At 36.4% G+C, this 23787-nt stretch overlaps 2 protein-coding genes across 4 annotated transcripts in view; one reads left to right on the top strand and one right to left on the bottom strand.

Moving 5' to 3' along the window:
- Window positions 1-19125, bottom strand: part of LOC136039467 (protein limb expression 1 homolog) — a 140624-nt gene extending 121499 nt beyond the window's left edge. The window contains exons 1-2 of one of the 3 annotated variants that reach the window (XM_065723238.1): window positions 19073-19125; window positions 13246-13365 (exon numbers count right to left, since the gene is read on the bottom strand). The gene's annotated coding sequence lies outside the window, so the exon portion shown is untranslated. Of the gene's footprint in view, window positions 1-13245; window positions 13366-18938 lie in introns of all 3 variants that reach the window. The other 2 variants (XM_065723237.1, XM_065723236.1) reach the window with 2 other exon arrangements.
- The window catches only part of LOC136039469 (uncharacterized), a 33540-nt gene continuing 25066 nt past the window's right edge, over window positions 15314-23787 (top strand). Inside the window, exon 1 of the mRNA XM_065723239.1 lies at window positions 15314-15354. The gene's annotated coding sequence lies outside the window, so the exon portion shown is untranslated. The remainder of the gene's footprint in view (window positions 15355-23787) is intronic.

The raw sequence follows: 23787 nt of genomic DNA on the forward strand, positions 1-23787 counted from the left end.
ATGCATAGCTTGTCAGTTTGACAATTGGGGTACAACACGAGAAAGGTATCCTATTAGCCCTATTCTGAAGCTTTTGGATTAGTAGCAACTACCAACAACGTTTTTGGGAACACTGGCACACAGCAGACATCCATACTCGGCGATGGTACTGATGCAAGAATTGTAAAGTGGGGTGACCGATAATCAATGAGGGATGATCAGTAGAAGGTTTTTGTAGCGAAGGGTGATCCCTAGCTTTCTTGCTCAGCAGGTTCTTACCAGAACAGGAGTGATTATCCAAGAGAGATGTGTGGACAAGCGGATTTTGAGGAGACGAAGCTCGTCGACTTTCTTTATAGCTTTGTTCATGAAGATAAAGTTGGGATGTCTGCAGGGATTCCATTACAGCTGAAACCCCGTGTAACTGAACCCCCCTGCAACTGAATCCCTAAAAACTGAAACCCCCTGTAACTGGTCCCCCGTGCAACTGAGCCATCGTGTAACTGAGCCCCCATATACCTGAACACTCGTATAGCTGAACCCTCGTGCAACTGAAGCCCCCTTACTCAGTTTTACAGTATTCTACAAACATGAGGCAATGTCATGGAGTGAAACATAAGTTACAATCTTAACATGTTCAACCTTGTTGGAATCCTTCACTTTTAAAAGTCATGATATTAATGCCTGTCAAGATGATTCATAAAAAATCTCTGTTTTGTTTTTGACACTGATAAACTCCAAGATACAAATTTGAAAGAAACTTTCCAAGAACAATTAAATACTATACCGAAGAGTTTAAAATGTGACTACGTAGAAGACGGATGGAATAATTTTAGGAAAAAAGTGAAGTCGTTGATGGTGTTTTAGGGAAAAGGTTATAAGCGCAGCTAGGTATATTAGTGGAAATGCTTTATGTTTAACAGAGATGAGGAGGGGCTTGTATCAGGATTATTTGAGTCATAGATCACATGAAAATAGGAGGAATGAAAAGAAAGCGGAGAAAGTATTAAAATGTGTATTAAGGACATGTGAAATAGAGGCAATGGATAAAATTTCCTAGGATGCGGTAGATGCAGCCAGACGGTATAATAGTAATGCGTTGTACTGGCATGTTAACAAATTGAGAAGGAACGGTCAATCTGAACTTGTCCCTGTTAAAGATAGGAAGGAGCACACAGTCTATTGATTTAGTTCAACTTCCCTATCAACATTCCCTGAAACCACTTTAATACTCTTAACTTTAATAGTAGTCAGAGCAATTATAGTGGTAACATTCATAGTAGTAGTAGCAGCGGTAGCATTAGTAGTAGTAGCGGGAGGAGCATGTACATTTTCCCTTTTGGTCGTCTGAACATTCCACTCAATGTATCCTGTAAGTTTTGACTTAATACCCTAAACTGTTACTGAAATATTGTTGGTATACCCATTTTATAGGCTACATGAATATAGTGTGTTTTGATTTAGCTCGAGACTCCCCTTACAATTCCATATAAGCTTCACTTTAATACCCATACCCTTTTTAAAATCAAGAATCAAACATGCCCCGCTTTTCAAATCACAAATCCCATATGTAAACAATCAGCAAATTGTATAAACTACAACCCGTACTCAAGGGTTGTAGGGGGTCTTGTCATCCCTAGAGTTATAGTTATTGGACTGTTCAGCTTTTGAACAAAATGGCAATCTAAAAATTTTGAATTGATGTCTTTGGGAGGAAGGAAGTGAAAAAAGGTGTAAAAAGGGGCCTGGCTGTCCTATAATCACTTTGGTTTAGGCTTCCCCAAGTGACTACCATAAAATTGTCCATTGGTGGAAAAATAAGATAAGTTCAAACAGCGGTGATTAGAATTTACCAACGAAATCGAATTTACAACGAGAATTTACTAAACTCATTCCTGGCTCCCTGTCTAAGTCTCAACTACTCAAAAAAACACTGTCAAAAAAACACACACACAGACACACACGCAAAAAACAGGTAGTAGGTACATGGAACAGAATTGTATCAGATGTAATACTATAGCGTTGCCTATAATACAGAGCCATAAGACTTTAATAGTTTATTATTTATTATAATTTTTGTCCAGACACATTTCACACGAAAGGGGTGATCGCATAAACTTAAAGTCAAAAGCGATTGGAGGGCAACTAGTCTCCCCACGCTCTTTTTTCACCAAACGTATTCAGTCAAAATGTTGACTCGACTATTTCATTCAGTATAGTCAAAATGCCGAAAAACAATGCCTTCATAATAGGCAAAACCCTCCACAGCCCCCGGGGAAGGGCTATAATTTATTCAAGTTTCCCGTTGTTAAAATATAAAGTTTTCATGGAGGGGATTGTCGTATAAACTTTGGAGGAGGCTCATTTGATCGGAAATCGAAAGTTCTGGTTTACTTTTTGGAATCAAAAGCAATCACTGGGCAACCAGCCTCCCCCTCCCAACCGCCATGTCTTCCCAAAATTCATGTCACGAAACTTTGAGATAGCCATTTTATTTAAATCAATCCTAGGATTAAATAGCTTTGCTTCCAGGGTTCACAACCCCCAGCGCCTGGAGCAAAGGGTTACAAATTGTGCAAGCTGCCTAATGTTAACATAAAAGGTTTTTTTTATCCAGAAGAGAGGGATTATTTCATCCTTGATCTCCAAAAAATCTTGGAGCATTAAGGTCAAACTTTAAAGAAATGTCGAAAAGAATAACAAATACAATCAAAAAACTCTTTTTCCTTTATTTGTTGTGAAAAGGGAATACCAGCAATACCTAAAGAACGGAATCAGCCGTCACATCTTTCGGAAAATGTTTAGGGGCATCTTCAACTAAACCAAAAACTACTATGTGCATCCAGTTTTACAAGAAGACACATCTGCAATATTTCGAGAACAGCTGAGGGTATTAAGTTTAAACTTTCAGGGCATGTTGAGAGAAGGGTTGGGAAAGGTCAGAGCGCAATCAGACCCCTTCCCACACCCTATTTAGATGTAATCTCCTAAAGACATATGGTCAAAACTGGCTATCTAAATGCAAAGAGTTTACAGATTTTCAACACAAATGCTTACTACTTAACGTTCAGGAAAGGTCTGATTCATCATAAAAATAAGAAATAAATTGGGCTTCAATGGTTTATGACGTCCGATTTTCTTTTTGTGACAGCAAATCAGAGCTTTTTTTTATGAATGATCTTGACAGGCATTTATATCATGCCTTTAAAAAACATACAATTCCGACAAGGCTAAACACAAAAAAGATTTTAACTTGTGTTTTACCCTATGATATTTCCTCAGGTTTGTAAAATGGGAATGTAGTTTCACGGTGGTTTAGTTAAATGGGGTTTAGTTTCTCGAGGGCTCAGCTGCGCAGGGTTCAGTTGCACGGGGGTTCAGCTGTATGGGGGTTGAGTTGTAGTTGAGCGCTGTGGTTCAGTTACCTGGGGGTTCATTTACACAGGGGTTTAGCTAAATAGTGTTGAGTTACATGATGGTTTTGTAGGGGGATTCAGTTGCACGGGGGCTCATTAACAAGGGTTATAAGTTGCATGACGGTTCAGTGGCATGAGGGCTCAGTTGAACGTTGGCTCAGATGCGCCGGTGTTCACTCACCGGTGTCCAGTATCTTGGTGTTAAGTTACACAAGGGTTCAGTTACACGCACACCATCAGCGGGTGCGCTTTTGATCAGTGATACTATCAGTTGTTTTGCTTTCAATGCTTTGAAACTGACCATACAGGTATCGGACCACTTTTCAATTTCCCAAAGATTTGTCTGTAGGGACAGGGAGACTTGGATTGGGTATTGATGTTTTGGGATGACTACCTGCGGTTTAATATCTTCGTCAAAGTGATGCAGAGGGCTTGCAAGGTTATCTTCCATGTCACTTATGTAAAAAAAAGAAAAGCGTAGATCCAAATATACTACCTTGGATTACGCCTGCATTTATTGGATATTCGAAGGTATTGTACTCGCCAAGAACAAGTGAAATTAAAGAACGATATATAAATTAAAAGGAGCGTTAATTATTCTAAATATGGTGGGAGCTGCCGCATCCTAAATCTTTTGCTCTTTACGCAAAGGTCATATCGGGCTTTAAAATGCTTCTTATTTCAAATATACGACCCAGGCTTTAGAGCCATTGCTTTTTAAGAATTACGACAATAAGTCAAAACTTTAACATTAGAAGAGATGGGCGAGGAGGGACAGCCCCCATCACATAAGGAATCATATTCATTCGTTTTACTTCTTAATGTTGATCTTTCCTTTCATTTAAAAATTCCTTTCTTAAGTGGTATCTATTCAATTTAACAACACACCAAGTTATATATATATATATATATATATATACTAGCTGTTGGGGTGGCGCTTCGCGCCACCCCAACACCTAGTTGGTGGGGGCGCTTCGCGCCCCCCCCAAGCCCCCCCGCGCGCGTAAGTCGTTACGCGCCATAATAGTTACGCGCCATTGTAGTTGTGTCCCTATGTCCCACCTGTGAATATAGATAGATATATATATATGGTTTTAACTACGTAAAACTTGCGAATATACAACATTCTTTGCTGTCCCATTGTCTTTGCATATAAATAGATTGTCAGGTTTACCGACTCTTGAACATGCAACATATAATGGTCCATGGGAAAACAATCTGTATTCAGATCTATACCTCATGATTCTAATGATTGCCCTTGAGCTTTGTTGATGGTGATTGCTAATCGACCATTCCCTGTCCCGGTGTCCCGGTCGTCATTTACATCCCCCTGTTTCCTCCGGTGTCCCCGTTGTAGTTGTGTCCCTGTGTCCCGGTCGTCATTTATATTCCCTGTGTCCCGGTCGTCATTTGTATCCCGGTGTCCCGGTCTGTATATACATTCGTTTTTTAGTTTTGTTTTTCTCCTTTATTTTTTTCCTTTTTTTTCTTTTTTAGCTTATTTAGATTTTTAGATTTTTTAGTTTTTTTATTAGTTTTTAGTTTTTTTTTTCTTTTTAGTTTTTTTGTCCCGGTCGTCATTTATATCCCCCTGTTTCCCCCGGTGTCCCCGTTGTAGTTGTGTCCCTGTGTCCCGGCCGTCATTTATATTCCCTGTGTCCCGGTCGTCATTTGTATCCCGGTGTACCGGTCTGTATATACATTCGTTTTTTAGTTTTATTTTTCTCCTTTATTTTTTTCCTTTTTTTTCTTTTTTAGTTTATTTAGATTTTTAGATTTTTTAGTTTTTTTTATTAGTTTTTAGTTTTTTTTTCTTTTTAGTTTTTTTGTAGTTTTTACCTTCTTTTTAGTTTTGTTAATTTTTTTTTTACTTATGTCCTGGTCGTCATTTATACTCCCTATGTCCCGGTGCTTTGTTGATTGCTAATCGAACATTCCTTTTGTCCTGGTCGCTTTCTCTTTGAGTGTCGTCATTTATTAGTTTTTTCCTTTTTTTCTTTTTAGTTTTTTATTGGTTTTTACCTTTATTTTAGCTTATTTTTCAGTTTTTTCCTTTTTTTTAGTTTTTTTTTATTTTTTATTTTTTTTAGTTTTTTACCTTTTTTTAGTTTTTTTAGTTTTTGTGGTTTTTTAGCTTTTTTACTTTTTTTATTAGTTTTTAGTTTTTTTTTGTAGTTTTTGCCTTTTTTTAGTTTTTTCAGTTTTTTTTTTAGTTTTTTATTGGTTTTTACCTTTATAGTTTTTTTAGTTTTTTAGCTTTTTTATTTTTTTTATTAGTTTTTAGTTTTTTTTGTAGTTTTTGCCTTTTTTTAGTTTTTTCAGTTTTGACGTCACCTGATCCAGTTTTTTCAGGTGACGTCACCTGACACATCCATCCACACATCCACAGACAGACAACTTATTTTTATATATATAGATATATATATATATATATATATATATATATATATATATATATATATATATATATATATATATATATATATATATATATATATAAATGTACTGTCCGTCTGACCGTCTGTTACGCTATCTTCTATAGAAAAAAAGGAATAACAACTAAACAAAAGAGGAAAAAAATAGAAAAAACTAACGAAAAGAAACAAAAAAGAAAGAAAAACTAAAGAAAAGGAAAAAACTAAAAAAAAGAAAAGCAAAAAAGATAAAAAAAAAACTTAAAACAAGAGCTAAGAGCTCATATGGCACTTGTGACGAGGCGAGAAGAGCTAAGAGCCAAGAGATCATATGGTATGAGCTCTAACAAAATTCTATGAATCTATAGATTGATTTAAAAAGGAAAATAAGAGGCTTAATGCCGGTCAGGATTTAAAATAAGAGCTCTGAGTCACGATGTCCTTCTAAATATCAAAATTCATTAAGATCCGATCACCCACTCGTAAGTTATAAATACCTATTTTTTCTAATTTTTCTTCTCCCTTTAGCCCCAGATGGTCGAATCTGGGAAAACGACTTTATCAAGTCGAATTGTGCAGCTCCCTGACACGCCTACTAATTTTAATCGTCCTAGCACGCCCAGAAGCACCAAGCTCGCCAAATCACTGAACCCCTCCCCCCAACTCCCCCAAAGAGAGCGAATCCAGTACGATTCTGTCAATCACGTATCAAAGACATTTGTTTATTCTATCCACCAAGCTTCATCCCGATTCCTCCACTCCAAGTGTTTTTCCAAGATTTCCCCCTCCAACTCCCCCCGATGTCAAAAGATCTGGTTGGGATTTGAAATAAAAGCTCTGAGACATGAATTCCTTCTAAAAATCAAATTTCATTAAGATCCGATCATCTATTCGTAAGATAAAAATACCCCGATTTTCATGTTTTCCAAGAATTCCAGTTTCCCCCTCCAACTCCCCCCAATGTCACAGGATCTGGTACGGATTTAAAATTAGGACTTTAAAGCACAAGGTCCTTCTAAATATTAAATTTCATTAAGATCTGGTCACCCTTTCGTAAGTTACAAATACCTCAATTTTCAAAATTACCCCCCCCCCCCGCAATTCCACCAAAGAGAGCAGATCCGGTCCGTTTATGTCAGTCCCGCATCTTAGACAGGTTTTTATTCTTCCCATCCAGTTTTATCCTGATCTCACCGCTTTAAGTATTTTCTAAGATTTCCGGTCCCCCCAACTGCCCCCCCCAATTACGCTTGATCCGGTTGAGATTTAAAATAAGAGATTTGAGTTACGAGATTCTTCTAAATATGAAGTTTCATGAAGATCCGATCACTCCTTCGTAAGTTAAAAATACGTCATTTTTTCTTATTTTTCAGAATTAGCCCCCCCGCCAATAGAGCGGATCCGTTCCAATTATGTAAATCACGTACGTAAGACTTCTGCTCTTATTTTTCCCACCAAGTTTCATCCCGATCCCTCCAATCTAAGCGTTTTTCATGATTTTAGGTTCCCCACCCCAAACTTCCCCCAATGTCACCAGGTCCGGTCAGGATTTAAAATGAGAGCTTTGAGACACGATATCCTTCTAAATATCAAATTTCATTGAGATCCGATCACCCGTTCGTGAGTTAAAAATACCTCATTTTTTCTAATTTTTCAGAATTAATCCCTCCCCCAACTACCCCAAAGAGAGCGGATCCGTTCTGTTTATGTCAATCATGTATCTAGGACTTGTGCTTATTTTTCCCACCAAGTTTCATCCCGATCCCTTCACTCTAAGTGTTTTCCAAGTTTTAGGTTTACCCCTCCCAATACCCCCCAATTTCACCAGATCCGGTCGGGTTTAAAATAAGAGTTCTGAGACACGATATCCTTCTAAATATTAAATTTCATTGAGATCCGATCACCCGTCCGTAAGTTAAAAATACCTCATTTTTTCGAATTTTTCAGAATTACCCCCCCCCCCCAACTACTCCAAAGAGAGCGGATCCGTTCCGGTTATGTCAATCATGTATCTAGGATTTGTGCTTAATATTCCCACCAAGTTTCATCCCGATCCCTCCACTCTAGGTTTTTTCCAAGTTTTAGGTTTCCCCCTCCCAACTCCAACCCCCCAATGTCACCAGATCTGGTCGGGATTTAAAATAAGAGCTCTAAGACACCATATCCTTCTAAATATCAAATTTCATTGAGATCCGATCACCTGTTCGTAAGCTAAAAATACCTCATTTTTTAATTTTTCAGAATTACCAACCCCCAACCACCCCAAAGAGAGCGGATCCGTTCCGGTTATGTCAATCATGTATCTAGGACAGGTGCTTATTTTTCCCACCAAGTTTCATCCCAATCCCTCCACTCTAAGTGTTTTCCAAGATTTTAGGTTTCCCCTTCCCATATCCCCACCCAATGTCACCAGATCCGGTCGGGATTTAAAATAAAAGCTCTGAGACACGATATCCTTCCAAACATCAAATTTCATTAAGATCTGATCAACAGTTCGTAAGTTAAAAATACTTCAATTTTTCTATTTTTTCCGAATTAGCCGACCCCCCACTCCCCCCCAGATGGTCAAATTGGGAAAACGGCTATTTCTAATTTAAGCTGGTCCCATCCCTGATACGCCTGTCAAATTTCATCGTCCTAGCTTACCTGGAAGTACCTAAAGTAGCAAAACCGGGACCGACAGACCGACAGAATTGGTGATTGCTATATGTCACTTGGTTAATACCAAGTGCCATAAAAACTAAAAAAGATTAAAAAATTAAAAAAAAACAAAAAGAAAAAAAGAAAAAAATAAAAAACAAAAAAAAACTAAAAAAACTAAAAAAAAACAAAAAATTAAAAATTAAAAAAGAAACAAACTAAAACAGAAAAAAAACTAAAAAAAAATAGAAAAATCAAAAAATTATAAATTTAAAAAAAAACTAAAAAAGAAAAAACTAAAAAAAAAACAAGAGCTAAGAGCTCACATGGCACTTGTGACAGGGTCGGAAGAGCCAAGAGCCAAGTACACATATGGCATGAGCTCCAGCAAAATTTTAAGAATCAATAGATTGCTTTAAAAGGAAAATCAGAGGCTTAATGCCGGTGGGGATTAAAAATAAGAGCTCTGAGTCACGAGGTCCTTCTAAATATCCAAATTCATTAAGATCCAATCACCCACTCGTAAGTTAAAAATACCTCAATTTTTCCAATTTTTCCTCTAATTAAATTTTTCAATTGACTATATAAGTCAATTTGTGCAGCTCCCTGACACACCTACCAATTTTAATCGTCCTAGCACATCCAGAAGCACCAAACTCGCCAAAGCACTCAATCCCACCCCCTAACTCCCCCAAAGAGATTGGATCCAGTCCGGTTACGTCAATCTCGAATATACGACATTTATAAGCGCTTTCCAAGATTTCAAGTTTACCCTTCCAACTCCCCCCAATCTTAAAGGATCTGGTCGAGATTTGAAAAAAGAGCTTTGAGACATTAGTTCCTTCTAAACATCAAATTTCATTAAGATGCGATCACCCGTCCTTAAGTTAAAAATACCTCAGTTTTTTTTAATTTTTCCAAATTAACAGCCCACAGCTCCCCCAAAGAGAACTGATCCGTTCGAATTATGTCAATCACGTATATATAACTTGTGCTTATTCTTCCCATCAAGTTTCATCCCGATCTCTCCACTCTAAGCGTTTTCCAAGATTTGCGATTTCCAAGATTTCCAGTTTCCCCACTCCAACTCCCCCCCAATGTCACTGGATCTGTTCGGGATTTTAAATAAGAGCTGTGAGACACGATATCCTTCCAAACATTAAATTTCATTAAAATCCCATCACCGGTTCGTAAGTTAAAAATACTTCTTTTTTTCTATTTTTCCAAATATGGTATGAGCTCTAGCAAAATTCTAAGAATCAACAGATTGATTTAAAAGGAAAATCAAAGGCTTAATGCCGATCGGGGTTTAAAATAAGAGCTCTGAGACACGAGGTCCTCCTAAATATCAAAATTCATTAAGATCTGATCACCCAGTCGTAAGTTCTAAATACCTCATTTTTTCTTGTTTTTCCTCTCCCTTCAGCCCCCAGATGGTCGAATCGGAAAAAACGATTTCATCAAGTCAATTTTTGCAGCTCCCTGACACGTCTACCAATTTTCATCCTCCTAGCACATCCAGAAGCACTAAACTCGCCGAAGCACTGAACCCCATCCCCTAACTCCCCCAAAGAGAGCGAATCCAGTACGGTTACGTCAATCACGTATCTACAACATTTGCTTATTCTACCCACCAAGTTTCATCCCGATTCCTCCTCTCTAAGCGTTTTCCAAGATTTTCGATTTCCCCTCCAACTCCCCCAATGTCAACAGATCTGGTCGGGATGTGAAATAAGAGCTCTGAGGCATGAGCTCTTCTAGCCTTCTAAATATCTTACATTTCCTTCTAAATATCAAATTTCATTAAGATCCGGTCACCCGCTCTTAAGTTAAAAATACCTCAATTTTTCTAATTTTTCCAAATTAACAAACCCCAGCTACTCTAAAGAGAACGGATCCATTCCAATTATCTACATATATACGTATCTATCTCACGTATCTATCTACGCAATTATTTCACGTATCTAGAACTTGTGCTTATTTTTTCCGTCAAGTTTCATCCCGATATCTCCAGTCTACCAAGATTTCTGTTTCCCCCTCCAATCCCCATGTCCCCGGATCCAATTCAAGTCGAAAATGGAGCATCTGAGACATAAGATCCTTCTTTATATCAAGTTTCAATAAGGTCCGATCACCTATTCGTAAGATAAAGATACCCCAATTTTCACGTTTTCCAAGAATTCCGGTTCCCCTCCCCTCCCCCCTCCAACTCCTTCCAATGTGATAGGATATGGTCGGAATTTAAAATAAGAGCTCTGAAGTACAAGCTCCTTCTAAAAATCAAATTTCATTAAGATCTGATCACCCATTCGTAAGTTACAAATACCTCATTTTTTTCTAAATTTTCAGAATTATCCCCCCCCAACTCCACCAAAGAGAGTGGGTCCGGTCCGGTTATGTCAGTGACGTATCTTGGACTTGTTTTTGTTCTTCCCACCCAGTTTCATCCTGATCACTCCGCTTTAAGTATTTTCTAAGATTTCCGCCCCCCCCCCAACTGCCCTCCCTTAATGACGCTGGATCCGTTTGGAATTTAAAATAAGGGATCTGAGTTACGATATCCTTCTAAATATGAAGTTTCATTAAGATCCAATAGCTCCTTCGTTAGTTAAAAATACGTAATTTTTTTCTAATTTTTCAGAATTAACCCTCCCCCCAACTCCCCCAAATAAAGCGGATTCGTTCCGTTTATGTCAATCATGTATCTAGGACTTGTGTTTATTTTTCCCACCAAGTTTCATCCCGATCCCTCCACTCTAAGCGTTTTTCAAGATTTTAGGTTTCCCCCAACTCCCCCCTCCCCCAGATGTCATCAGATCCAGTCAGGATTTAAAATAAGAGCTCTGAGACACGAGAATCTTCCAAACTTCAAATTTCATTAAGATCCGATCACTCCTTCGTAAGTTGAAAATACCTCATTTTTCTAATTTTTCAGAATTAACCCCCCCCCACAACTCCACCAAACAGAGCAGATTCGTTCCGGCTATGTCAATCACGTATCTAGGACTTCTGCTTATTTTTGCCGCCAAGTTTAATCCCAGTTCCTCCACTCTAAGCGTTTTCCAAGATTTTAGGTCCCCCCAACTCCCCCCAATCCCACCAAATCTGGCCGGGATTTAAAATAAGAGCTCAGAGACACGATGTCCTTCCAAACATTAAATTTCATTAAGATCCCATCACTTGTTCGTAAGTTAAAATACTTCATTTTTTTCTATTTTTTCTGAATTAACCGGCCCCCCACTCCCCCCTGATGGTCAAATCGGGAAAAGACTATTTTTAATTTAATTTGGTCTGGTCTCTGATACGCTTGCCAAATTTCATCGGCCTAGCTTACCTGGAAGTACCTAAAGTAGCAAAACCAGGACCGACAGACCGACAGACAGACAGAATTTACGATCGCTATATGTCACTTGGTTAATACCAAGTGCCATAAAAACTAAACTCAATGGCAATCATTTAAAAAAGCTAAAAAAACAGGTTTCAGTACTCTTCCATTTTCTCTACCACTCTATATTAATCAAGTATTCAATAATACTTGTTTTGAATAAGAAGTATTCAAAAAAAACTTGAGGCTCATTTTTAATTTTGTTAAATTGCTTAAAGAGTAAAAAATAGGTAATTACACAAATATTTTAATATATTTTGACATGGATTGAAGCAATTTGAAAACCTTAAAAAAGAAAATCAAAAGTTTGAAGTTTAGTAGAAATTGTTGGAGTTTAGAATACTTGCTGCTCGAGGAAAAAGTGTCAAAGTGTCAATTAATGTCAAAAGGAAATTATCCTACAATGTTACCAAAATTGAACACCAGGACAAAACACCGGAGCAACGCAAAACGAGGCTTGCGGCTCAAAGAGTAAGGGCCAGATTAGGAATGTCCAATTTACGTCAACGAAGGCGTGTCGAGGAACCATGAGAGCAACACGAAACCAGGCTTGCAGCTGATAGAGATAGTAAAAAACGAAGGTATGTCGAGGAATCACGAGAGCAACGCGAAACCAGACTTGATGCTGAAAGAGAAAATAAAAAAAAAGGCGTGTTAAGGAACTACCAGAGCAATGCGAAACCAGGCTTGCGGCTGACAGAGATAGTAAAAAAATAGAACGCGTGTCGCTGCATTACAAAAGCAATGCGTGTATAATCGCCTGGCATTCAAGTACTGCTCTTCCGATGATTATAGCTTGAGTCAAGATATTCAAATCGGGATTATATCCGAAATTTGTCCCTATTGCAAGGCCTTGAAATTTAATGTGTTGCGGAATGTGTTGCGCCTCAGGAAAATTAAAGCTCCCTCAACTGGCTACACCACCAGAGCCATTGAAAATTTTGCTTACTGGGTATACGTCTAAATCGAAGCGTTTTTTATCAAACATCAGTAAATATAACTCATGTTTCCAAATGATGTCGTTTGGGGCCCAAATCGAAGATCAAGGTCATTTTATGCCCACTTTCAAAGTAAAAGGGCAAATTTATCGTAGAGCAGGTTCCCTTCTACCATTCTCAGGTGAGCATCACAAATTTTTGTAAATGTACTTCATCAGTGATAGCAATGCTGAATTGAATGCACGTTCCGAAATTTCTCCCGAGAAAGGACCATCGGTTCCCAGTTGCAACATCTTATCCACGAAAATAATAATTTAGTGCGTCTGTTTAAAATAGCAATCGATTTGATGCCTACTGATACGCATAAAATTGTTATTTACCTTGACAAAACGCCTACTGGTGAAAATGTGCGTATTACAATGCTCCAACTATCAAAGAAGTAGCAATCGTTATGTTCGGTGATCAATTCTTACCTCGAGGGCATCTACGGCTTTGACTGGGTGTGATGTGGAGCCACTTAGTAGTTTTTTTCAATTTTGTGAAACGATTATACCTCTCCCTTAACAATTTGTATTTTCTGATCAAAGCATCAGCTGGAAGAGAAAAAATCTATCATTCATACAATTCATGTAATTCTTACATTTACTGAAAAAAATTAAATTAATTTCCAAACATTTTTTGCAAGTCCCTGAATTTTTAAACTGAACAATAGATTAAATCCGATCACAAAAAAAAACAGTTGGTTACTTAGTGAGTCATACTTTTCTTTTGAACGTATAAAAAATAGAAAATCCTTTCAAAATTTGATAAAAAATAAAGTCGAGAACTAACACTGGGATGAGTTCCGATCAGAATATTTCTCTTCACCTATGTTATTATATAGTTTCAACCCCTTACTCATAGCCCTCGTAGATATTCTTCATAACCTCATAGTAAAATTTTGCCATAGTATTTTCAGTTTCTTTGATTAATGCACAAATTGGCACAACAGACAATTAAAAATAACCCAACATCAAGAAAAATAAAATTGTTTCTTAGTAAAATTTTATCAAATCGACAATAGGTCTGGCATCCTATTCCCATTATCGTGATAGTACACTTTAATTACCCAACTGTTGCTTTGAATAGAGCAACTGGCTTTTGTATAAAGTGAATATACCACTCGATGCCTTTTTTTATTCTCTTTACGAATATAATAATTGCTTCTACCTTGAATTTAAATTTAAGCATTTTTTAGCCTAACCTAACCCAACCTAACCTGACCTAACCTTATTATAAATAATTTTAGCACTGAGAAAATGTAGCATTATTTTTTTTAAAATGATGGAAATGATGGCGCTGAGAAAACGTAGTATTATTTTGTCGGAAACGACGGATAACTCGTACTTTAATTGAAAATTCGTCATTTTTAAGAGCTTAAAAAGTGCTTAAACTTGGATTTGTAGTAGAAGCGATTATTATATTCGTAAGGAACATAAATTAAGGCATCAGTGGTATGTTCACTTTATTGGTAAGTCCGTTATATGAACTGTCATAATTTTTTGAAAATTCGTCATTTTTAAGAGCTGAAAAGTGCTTAAATCTCAATTTAAAGTAGAAGCGATTATTATATTCGTAAAAAGCATAAAAAAAAGGCATCGAGTGATTGGTATATTCACTTAATATGAAAGCCAGTTATACGATTTGGAGTATATTCTTGGCCCTGGATTCATTATTAAAAGTTTCATTTTCCTGACCTAGCCCCTTTCCAAGATAGAAAAAAGTAGCTAAACTAGAATATTACGGATATGTCACGTACAACTTTATTGAAAACCAGGCTGTTTTGAAACTAGGTCAAACTAATTTCACTTCACTGAAAACCAGGATGCTGTGAAACTAAGTCAAACAGTAGCCATTATTTTGCAGTAACTTCTTATCTGCTTAAACATACCAAAGTAGGTTTGATCTTACGTTTTTACGTTTCTGTTGACGTAAAGGTTGAACAAATTTCAATTGTGGATTATACATAATTTTCTTACGTTACGGAGCCCGTAATTTTCTTAAGTTTGGCCGTAAGCTCCGTAAGAGGATCAATCTGGAGGGAAAACGTAAGCTAATTTTTTGTCCCGAAAGACCCATAATGAGTCTTTCAGACCAAAAACATTAAAGCTGGTTAAACCAAAACTTTTATGGGTTAAATCAGCTGGTTGATGCAAAAATAGGCTTTAGGTCAATGGACAAGTAATCCTGAGCATTCCAGGGAGTAAACTGACAAACCTCTGATGTCACGTGCACCTCATGAAACGCATGGATTAGTGTGCTACTTGTCGTATAACTAATCGGTCAAGTAATCAAACGCAGGGTAAGTATTAGCCAATGTATAATACTAAAAATGTATTAGCCAATTTTTTTTGGCTGCTAAGATACAGTACTTGACTTGACTACAGTGAGGTAAGAGTGACTAGCCCCGTGTTCTTTTACTTGTCCAATGGGATTTCCACTTATCGGGGCTTAACCCCTAAAAGATAACAACAAATACTTATCTAGCCACGTGTCATTTGAAATGGCAGGAATAACTACGAGAATAACAACATTTTTCACATGTAAAATAGTCTATATTATTTCTTTAATGCTATGTGAATTTAATGCTATGTGTGAATCTGACAAGGAAGAGGCTGGGGCTTCGGGCCTGTTTCTAATTTTACAGGCAAATACACCTTCTGCAATTATTTCAGAGCTGGGTCGCCTAATACAATTTGTGTGGCCAGAAGTTTAATTGTAAGATTGCAAAGTGTGGTTGTCATTTGTCTCTTTTAGTCATTCCATTCAAGATGTTTTGGATATTTTTTATTGTGATAAATTGTCTTAATGCTCTGAAAAGGGAAAAATATTTCAATTGCATAGGGTAGGAAAATTTCAGTAGGCTAATCAATTTAAAGTCCTAAATTAGCCAGGGAAGTGTTTTTTTTCCACTAAAGAATCACCACCTTCTTTGAAATATAATTACATAGCCCTGTTTTTCCCCCCTTGAGCCAGTATCCAGCTCCTGATTGTGATTTATGCTAAATTGCACTTTTTCTGTTACTCATTTCTTGTCAGTATTACTAAGGGGTCATAGTTAAGCACTAGAGAAGACATTGTTAAATAACATGTGCTTATGTATATATAGCTTTTTGCTACTTATTCTTCTCTGGTTATATAATGCTTGATGTGGTATAAGCCAAGAGAAGGACCTGTAGACCTATAGAAGAAAACCTGTTAAAAAAGATGATTCTTTGTAATTTACATAATAATTATAGCTAAAACATTCTACATGTAGCCCTGCTCTACTCTAGCCCCGACCCTCCTAATATGGAAATCTATAGCTGAAATTGCATATTTTCTAATGATTCTGCCAATCTATCCAACAACCCTAGTACCTGTTAATTGAAGCAACTGTGGCAAAACAAGAACTGGAAAAACAAGTAAAAGGTGGCAGAAAACATTGGAAATATATAATTTGGGCTATATATTTGCAAATTAGGCATGTTAGGGGTAAATTTTTTGTTGTTTATATTTTGACTTACAAGTAAAGTGAATACACCCCTTGATGCCTTTTTGTATGTTCTTTACAAAAATAATAATTGCTTATATTGCTAGTTCAAATTTAAGCACTTTTTGACCTTACTTAACATAACAAATTTTAGCAATGAAAAACATACATCATATTGTCAAAAATGACCAAAAACACATACTTTAATTAAAAATTTGGCATCAAAGAAGAAGAAAAACAGCATAATATTGTAAAATTTAGTAATCCAACTTAATTGTGGAAAATCAGTGCTCATAGATTATAAAACATTTAAAAAATGGATTAATAATGAAACAGTAAGTTTGAGACCAGCATTTTAAGCTTTTTTATATCCAAAAACTATTTGGGTATATTTTGGTCATTTTCAAGAGCTCAAAAAGTGCTTAAATTTGAACTTGCAATTGAAGCACTTATTATGTTTGTAAAGAACATAAAAAAGCCATCAAGGGGTATGTTCGCTTTATTTATAAATCAAAAATATAAACAACAAAAAAATTTACAATTATTAGAATAGCTGCATGATTTTCCTCTGGGTCTGGGTCAGTCTGTTTAAAGAAAACAGATTCATAATTGAAGCTTTGTTCATTTCAATCTTAGGGATGATCTACATTTGTGACACTTCATTAAATGGTTGTAAAGAGATACTTTTATTTATTTGTCTTGTTTATTTTCTACAGTCAAAGCATAGTTCATTTGCAAGTTTTGATGTACTTTGTAACCCTGGTCTCAAAATCGCATATAAGTTTATTGAAGCTAGGAAACATAGAACTCCTCTCTGTTTAAAAGAAAATGGATGGACATAAGTAGGTTTTAAAACACTAAAGTCCTAGGGCCATGGCAATTAAAATAAACAATGAAGATTAACTTTAAAATGCTTGACATTAAATAAATATAACAATCACAAAGACAAACCATTCACAAAATTTTACTTTTGTGCTCAGTTGCCAACCTGAACAATTGCCCTAAATTTTTAAACCTTGCAAAACATTCACCAGTCACCTCTTATGACCTACACTCTTGTCTGTACATCAACAATTCATTGAAAAGGAAGGACCACCTTACTGGTATTTCTTCCTTTGTACTTATATTTAATGGCCTTAAAAGAAAGCTTCTATGGCTAAGTGAGAAGCCCAGTAAAGGACCAGGTGGTCCTTCAGCCAGGAAGTGCAATAGGAAGCTAGGGGCCAGTCAGCCTATGCTTTTGCATGCCCTTCCTGCTTACTGACCCCAGATTTCTCTAGGTAACCTGTTGAGTTTGGGCCAATTCTGGCTGAACTTACAGAGTCACATCACTGAACTTTGTCCCAAACCAAATAAACTGCCAATGCCAGGAATTAAACCTGTGCCCTTTGAATAAAGGATTCTAAACCTAGAGTGCCAGCCACTTAGGAAGGAACACAAATGTCACCAGAGAACAAAAATTATTTGGAAAAAGAAAATGTTGAAAAAAAAACAATTCAAGTCATAGTTGCTCCCATTTTTCATTGCTGTCCCACAAACAATATGTATTTTATTTAGACAAATAAATTTTAAGACAGGTATCAACAAAACTCCATCAGGGATTGTATTTACTTAAAATACAATCAGCAATATGAATGCTTATTTTTGTGATATTCTAGTCTTGAAATAATAAAAAAAAGAGAAATTGTATGTTCTATTTGTTTTCCACCAGCCCATTTGAGAAAAATCATTTGTGACAACAATATACCCATGGTTGACACAGAATCTCTCTAAAATTCTTTAAACAGAAGGAATTTTAAAAACAATTAAAACAACTGATCAGCAAGAAGAATATTTTGGCACTTTTCAAGACAATTTTTAGCAAAGCAAATGCAAAACTTTAATGTTGTCCTATGTCGTCTAAAAAAAAACCATTAAAATGTGTCAGATGTATTTTGATATAAGATGCCTCAAAGACTTTTAGTTGAATCTATGAAATGAAGGGCCAGGTATCCCTTTACATTTTATACAACATGTCAAAAGAAAAACAGTTCAAATTTTTTCACAAAAGAAGAAGCTTGATGTAAAAAAATAAATGTATTTTTAACAGAAAGCAACTGACATCAATGAAATCAAATAAAACAAAAATTCATGTAGAATAAATAATATCAGCCATATATTTAACCTATAATGAGGTGGCATAAAAGACTATTTCTAAAATTAGAAAAAAAACTGTGTTATGGCTTAAAGTACTCCTCAATCAACAGGAATTGTCTTCTCAGAACTAAGGCCAGAGAAAAAGAAACTGATAACCAAAAAAATAAGGAAGCCTCTAGAGGGAAAAGGGGTAGAGGCAGGTACTTCAAAATACCTTCCTGGGACACACTTTAGCCTGTAGACATATACCTGAAAGTTTCATTTTCCTACCCTAAACCCTTTCCAACATACCAAGAAGTCAATTAACTAGAATTTTACCAAAAATAGCCAAAAGTAGTTAAAGTAAAAATTTACCACTACTTTACCTTAAAAATCCAGTTTAAATAGCAATCTCAACAAATATAGACTATATAAAAGGCTATAGGTATTGGCCTAATCATTCTAAATTTTTTCAACTAAAAATTATAGGATGGTTTAGAAACTAGGCCTGTTTTATATATTAATATTTGACTATCTCACCAATGTGATAGCTGCCTTCCTTAGAACCAACCTTTTTAATAACCAAAAAACTTTTCTTCTGACTCTTTATGAAGCTTAACCTATGCAAGACGGGCCTAGAACACTGAAAAGCTAAGATTATTTCCACTATTTACAGTTTCCTTGTCTTCTCTAGACTTGACGATTTCACATGTTTAGCATTTAAAAAAATATGTAACATTGACGTCACTTGCCCATATAATGTTAGAAAGTGCAAGTCCACGGACAAGTAATCCTGAGCGTTCGAGGGGGTAATCCGAGTAACCTCTGACGTCACGTGCGTCTCGTAAAACGCTTGGATTAGCCAGATAAGTAACCGGACAATTAAAAGAACACGGGAAAGATAAGTGAGAGGGGCTGCCCGCAAAGCGGAAGCCGTGGACACACAAAACTTTTAGACTTGCGCTCTTTTTCTTAGCAAAAATTCCGGTTTTTGGGCCTTGATTTGCATTTTCGCCTCTGATGACACATCACCAGTTGATAACTTGCTTATAAAAAAAAGAAGAAGAAGAAAAAAATTCTTATTGTCAGGGAATAGAGTTGAATAGCTTTGACTGATAAACCCCACTTAACGCCTTACTGAAAAAGAGGTCTCTAACTACTATGTTCATAGATTACATTTCGAACTTCTAACCAAGAGCTGCATTTTAGTGCTTCATATAGGCCTAAGTCAATTATTTAGGCTACTGGTGCTTAGCATCACCTGCCTTTGCTTAAACTTTAGATAGGTTGATATTTTCCCATAAATGACTCTTCGGAAGGAATGGTAAAATTCTAGATTAGTTACTATTTGCTAACTTTGAAAGCATGGGAGCTCATAAGCTGAGTTTTAGGGGAGGGGGCCTACCTGGTCTAATTAGCACTTCCAATGCTGTAAAGGCTAATATCAATTACCAAACAAAAGTAAAGCAGTGTCATTCAGCCAGAAAGAGCTGTCCCCCTTATGTTTATCCATGCTGGAAATGGGTTATGTTAGGAGAATGAACCTTTCAGTAGGCTAATGATTCTAGGGCCAAAAAAATACTTTAGAAAGGTCTTGCCAGGCTGATGTGTTAACCCTCTTCTGATTTCGTAGTCTTAGAAAATTGCCTACTTGACATTTTGACAGAACAATGTTTTGTGTTAATTTTTCTCTGGTTTTACCTCTGAAAATGTAATTCCTGTTAGATCTATTTTAGTAGAATTTTTAACCATATCCATGATTGTTTTCTAAATCTAGGGAATCTATTTTCAGATCTTTGAAACCTCATAAGTTGGGATTGAGCAAAGTTGTGAAGCTGAGAACAGTGTTTCTTGAAGCCTACTTAATTTTAGCAACAGATCTATTTTGTAAGGTTTCACTTGGAGGGAGAACAGTTTAAGCTAGGTACTTAAAAATAGGCTACCTTCCCAGGAAATAGGCTACTTTAGTCTGTCAGCTATACCCACCCCTTTCCAACACTGTAAGATTACATGGATGAACACTGTCTGGTCCCTTTGACTTATTTACATCAAGCTTCTCAAGGCTATTGAAAACCATTACTTCACTTACTGACAGATTAGGCATGGGAAAAAGCACTTCATATAATGGAGGATCTGGTGAGGAGGTACCTGAGTTTTGGGTAAAGGCAGAAGCAAATTGTGCATTTAGAAGGTCAGCCTTATCTATCAGAGATGAGTGTAGTACACCATGGTCAGCAAGGTCAGGAATAGTATGATGATTTGGGTTTTTAGCAGAGACCTGTCTTCAGAAAGATTTTGGTTTAACTTGATGTCAGAAGCTAATTTTTTGTTGTAAGCAGATTTCATTTTTGGACAGAATCTGTTACATGATTCCATGCTGCCTTGTAAATTGACAGGGTCTCCTGGTTCCTCTTCTTCATATACCATTACCAAGCTCTAGATATCTGGTTAATCAGCTTCTTAACTTCCTTAGTGAGGAAGGGAAGGGTTTAAGGCTGTTTTCTAAAAATAACCCTGGAGTGTTTCTTTTCAAGAGCAAGAAGAGTTTTTTTTAATTTAACCAAGACTCATTGATGTCAGTGGTGATAAGCATTGACCAGTTTGCAGATGAAAGTTCCTGCTGTATTGCCTCATAGTTGATGAAAGTCTGAGGACAAAATTTAGGTTGGGGACAACTATTTAGGGACAACACAGACAGAATAACTAGGTGATTGCTACTAGCAATTGACAGTAAATAATCATTACGAATGAGGGAATCAGGATCATGCAATATGATGAGGTTGAACAGCAAGGGATTCTGATCAGCTCTATGGCGTGTAGGCTTATCAATAGTTTGATAAAGAAAATTATTTGATAGGCAAGATAAAAAAGGTGAGTCTCTAATATGAGATAAAGGATGCCCAGTTCCTCCAACCCACTCAATTACAGGAAAATAAAAATCTCCAATGATTATTAACTCAGATGAGATAGGAAGGGATATTGTAGATGCCATTTTGTCAATAATAGTTTTGAGGGACAATTCACTTTTTTCAAGGGAAGGAGCATGTGGACTTCAATAGATGCACCCAAGATGCAATGTTTGTATTAGCAATGGAGATATCAAGCCATACACTCTCCAATCAAAGATATATCAAGCATAGAAGGATTTACAACACTAACCTGGATACTACTCTTACATAAACACCAACTCCTCTTCAACAATTTGGGTGCTCCAAATCTGTCAGCTATACCCACCCCTGAAAGTGTCATTTTCTTGAACTAGCCTTTTTCCAAGATCAGCAAAAAGGAGCTAAACTAGGATTTTACCTCCCATTTTTCTACTCATTCAAAACATAGTAATCAATTCACTTGAAAATGCCCCCTCCTTATGATCCCATATAGGCTATAGCCCTAATAATATAGCCTGTTCCTCCATTAACCTACTCTAGTCTGTTCATATATAATGGGCCAGCTCCTAGGCTATGTTTGAATGGTTATCCTCTCTGTCAGGAATTTATTTCCATATGATTATATTGATTTCAATCACAATATTTCTTGAGCTATATTCTGGATCATCAGTGAAGGGGGGAGGGGTTGGGTTTGCAATTGAACTGGTTATTACAGTGGAAAGAGGATAAAAAAAGAACTGAGTAGTATATTGACCTTGTCCCCTTATTAGTTAGGCTGTGGAATCTGGTATATATTGATGCTATTTGATTTTTCAATCTACACTTTCCAAAGACAACATAGGCTAGCTTTGTGGTCAACACCATAATAAATCCCCCCTAGTGTTAGATATAGCCCCTTATAATATATCATTAAATAGGATATTGTGTTTTTTTTTTATTAGTCTACTTTGCTAGATAGAAGAGGCACTCACTATTGGATACATTTCTTTCCAAATATACTAATTGCGTTCTGTACAAATTTTATTTGGGTAACACTAGAAAGCTATGGCTCTTGAGAAGGAAAAAACTATAAAGCAAAACTTGAGGTTAAAAGCTAACTTGGCTCTCCCTACAGCATATTTCAGTTAATCAGATTATCATGTTTCTCTTAGAAATTACCTGCACTTTAGAATCATTTCTAAATAGGCTGATATATTTGCTTCCAATACCCAACTTATTATAATTCTCTTGCAATTACAAGCAAAAGTTTGGGTTAAAAACTAACTTGGTGCTCACTAAAGCATGTTTCTATTAATCAGACTATCATGTTTCTCTTAGAAATTACCCACACTTTAGAATCATTTCTGAATAGGCTAATTTATTTGCTTTCAATGCCCAACTCATTGCAATTCTTTTGCAATCTGATAGGCCTATATTAGTACTTTTGACTTGCTCAGAATACTGCTCCCCTTGGGTATAAAAAATCCATGGTTAAGTTACATAATAGCAGCTCTCCAGAAGGAGACATGTTTGTACCAAAAGAGAGATGATTTAGATCACAAATTGTATGCTTTTTATGTTTAAAGTCATATTTGTGACAATTCACCCCCAAAACCTTATGTAGCTCTACATTATATTCAAAATTAGCATAAAATAAAAATGATACTATTGGATTCCTTATTTTATGCTCCTTTTCAACATAATAGTGTTTACTCTGAAAAAGTTTCACTCAACCATAACAGACACATGTATAGCCATAATAATACTTCTCATTTTGTGTTGTTTTCATTAATTAATACATCCTGCAAAAGCACAAGGTTATCCTTATAATTTCTAGGCAGAAGCAAATTGTGCATTTAGAAGGTCAGCCTTATCTATCAGAGATGAGTGTAGTACACCATGGTCAGCAAGGTCAGGAATAGTATGATGATTTGGGTTTTTAGCAGAGACCTGTCTCCAGAAAGATTTTGGTTTAACTTGATGTCAGAAGCTAATTTTTTGTTATAAGCAGATTTCATTTTTGGGCAGAATCTGATACATGGTTCCATGCTGCCTTGTAAACTGACAGGGTCTCCTGGTTCCTCTTCTTCATATACCATTACCAAGCTCTAGATATCTGGTTAATCAGCTTCTTAACTTCCTTAGTGAGGAAGGGAAGGGTTTCAGGCTGTTTTCTAAAAATAACCCTGGAGTGTTTCTTTTCAAGAGCAAGGAGAGTTTTTTTAATTTAACCAAGACTCATTGATGTCAGTGGTGATAAGCATTGATCAGTTTGCAGATGAAAGTTCCTGCTGTATTGCCTCATAGTCAATGAAAGTCTGAGGACGAAATTTAGGTTGGGGACAACTATTTAGGGACAACACAGACAGATTAACTAGGTGATTGCTACTAGCAATTGACAGTAAATAATCATTACGAATGAGGGAATCAGGATCATGCAATATGATGGGGTTGAACAGCAAGGGATTCTGATCAGCTCTATGGCGTGTAGGCTTATCAATAGTTTTATAAAGAAAATTATT

The sequence above is a fragment of the Artemia franciscana genome, chromosome 19, assembly GCF_032884065.1.
Source record: "Artemia franciscana chromosome 19, ASM3288406v1, whole genome shotgun sequence".
Lineage (NCBI taxonomy): Eukaryota > Metazoa > Arthropoda > Branchiopoda > Anostraca > Artemiidae > Artemia > Artemia franciscana.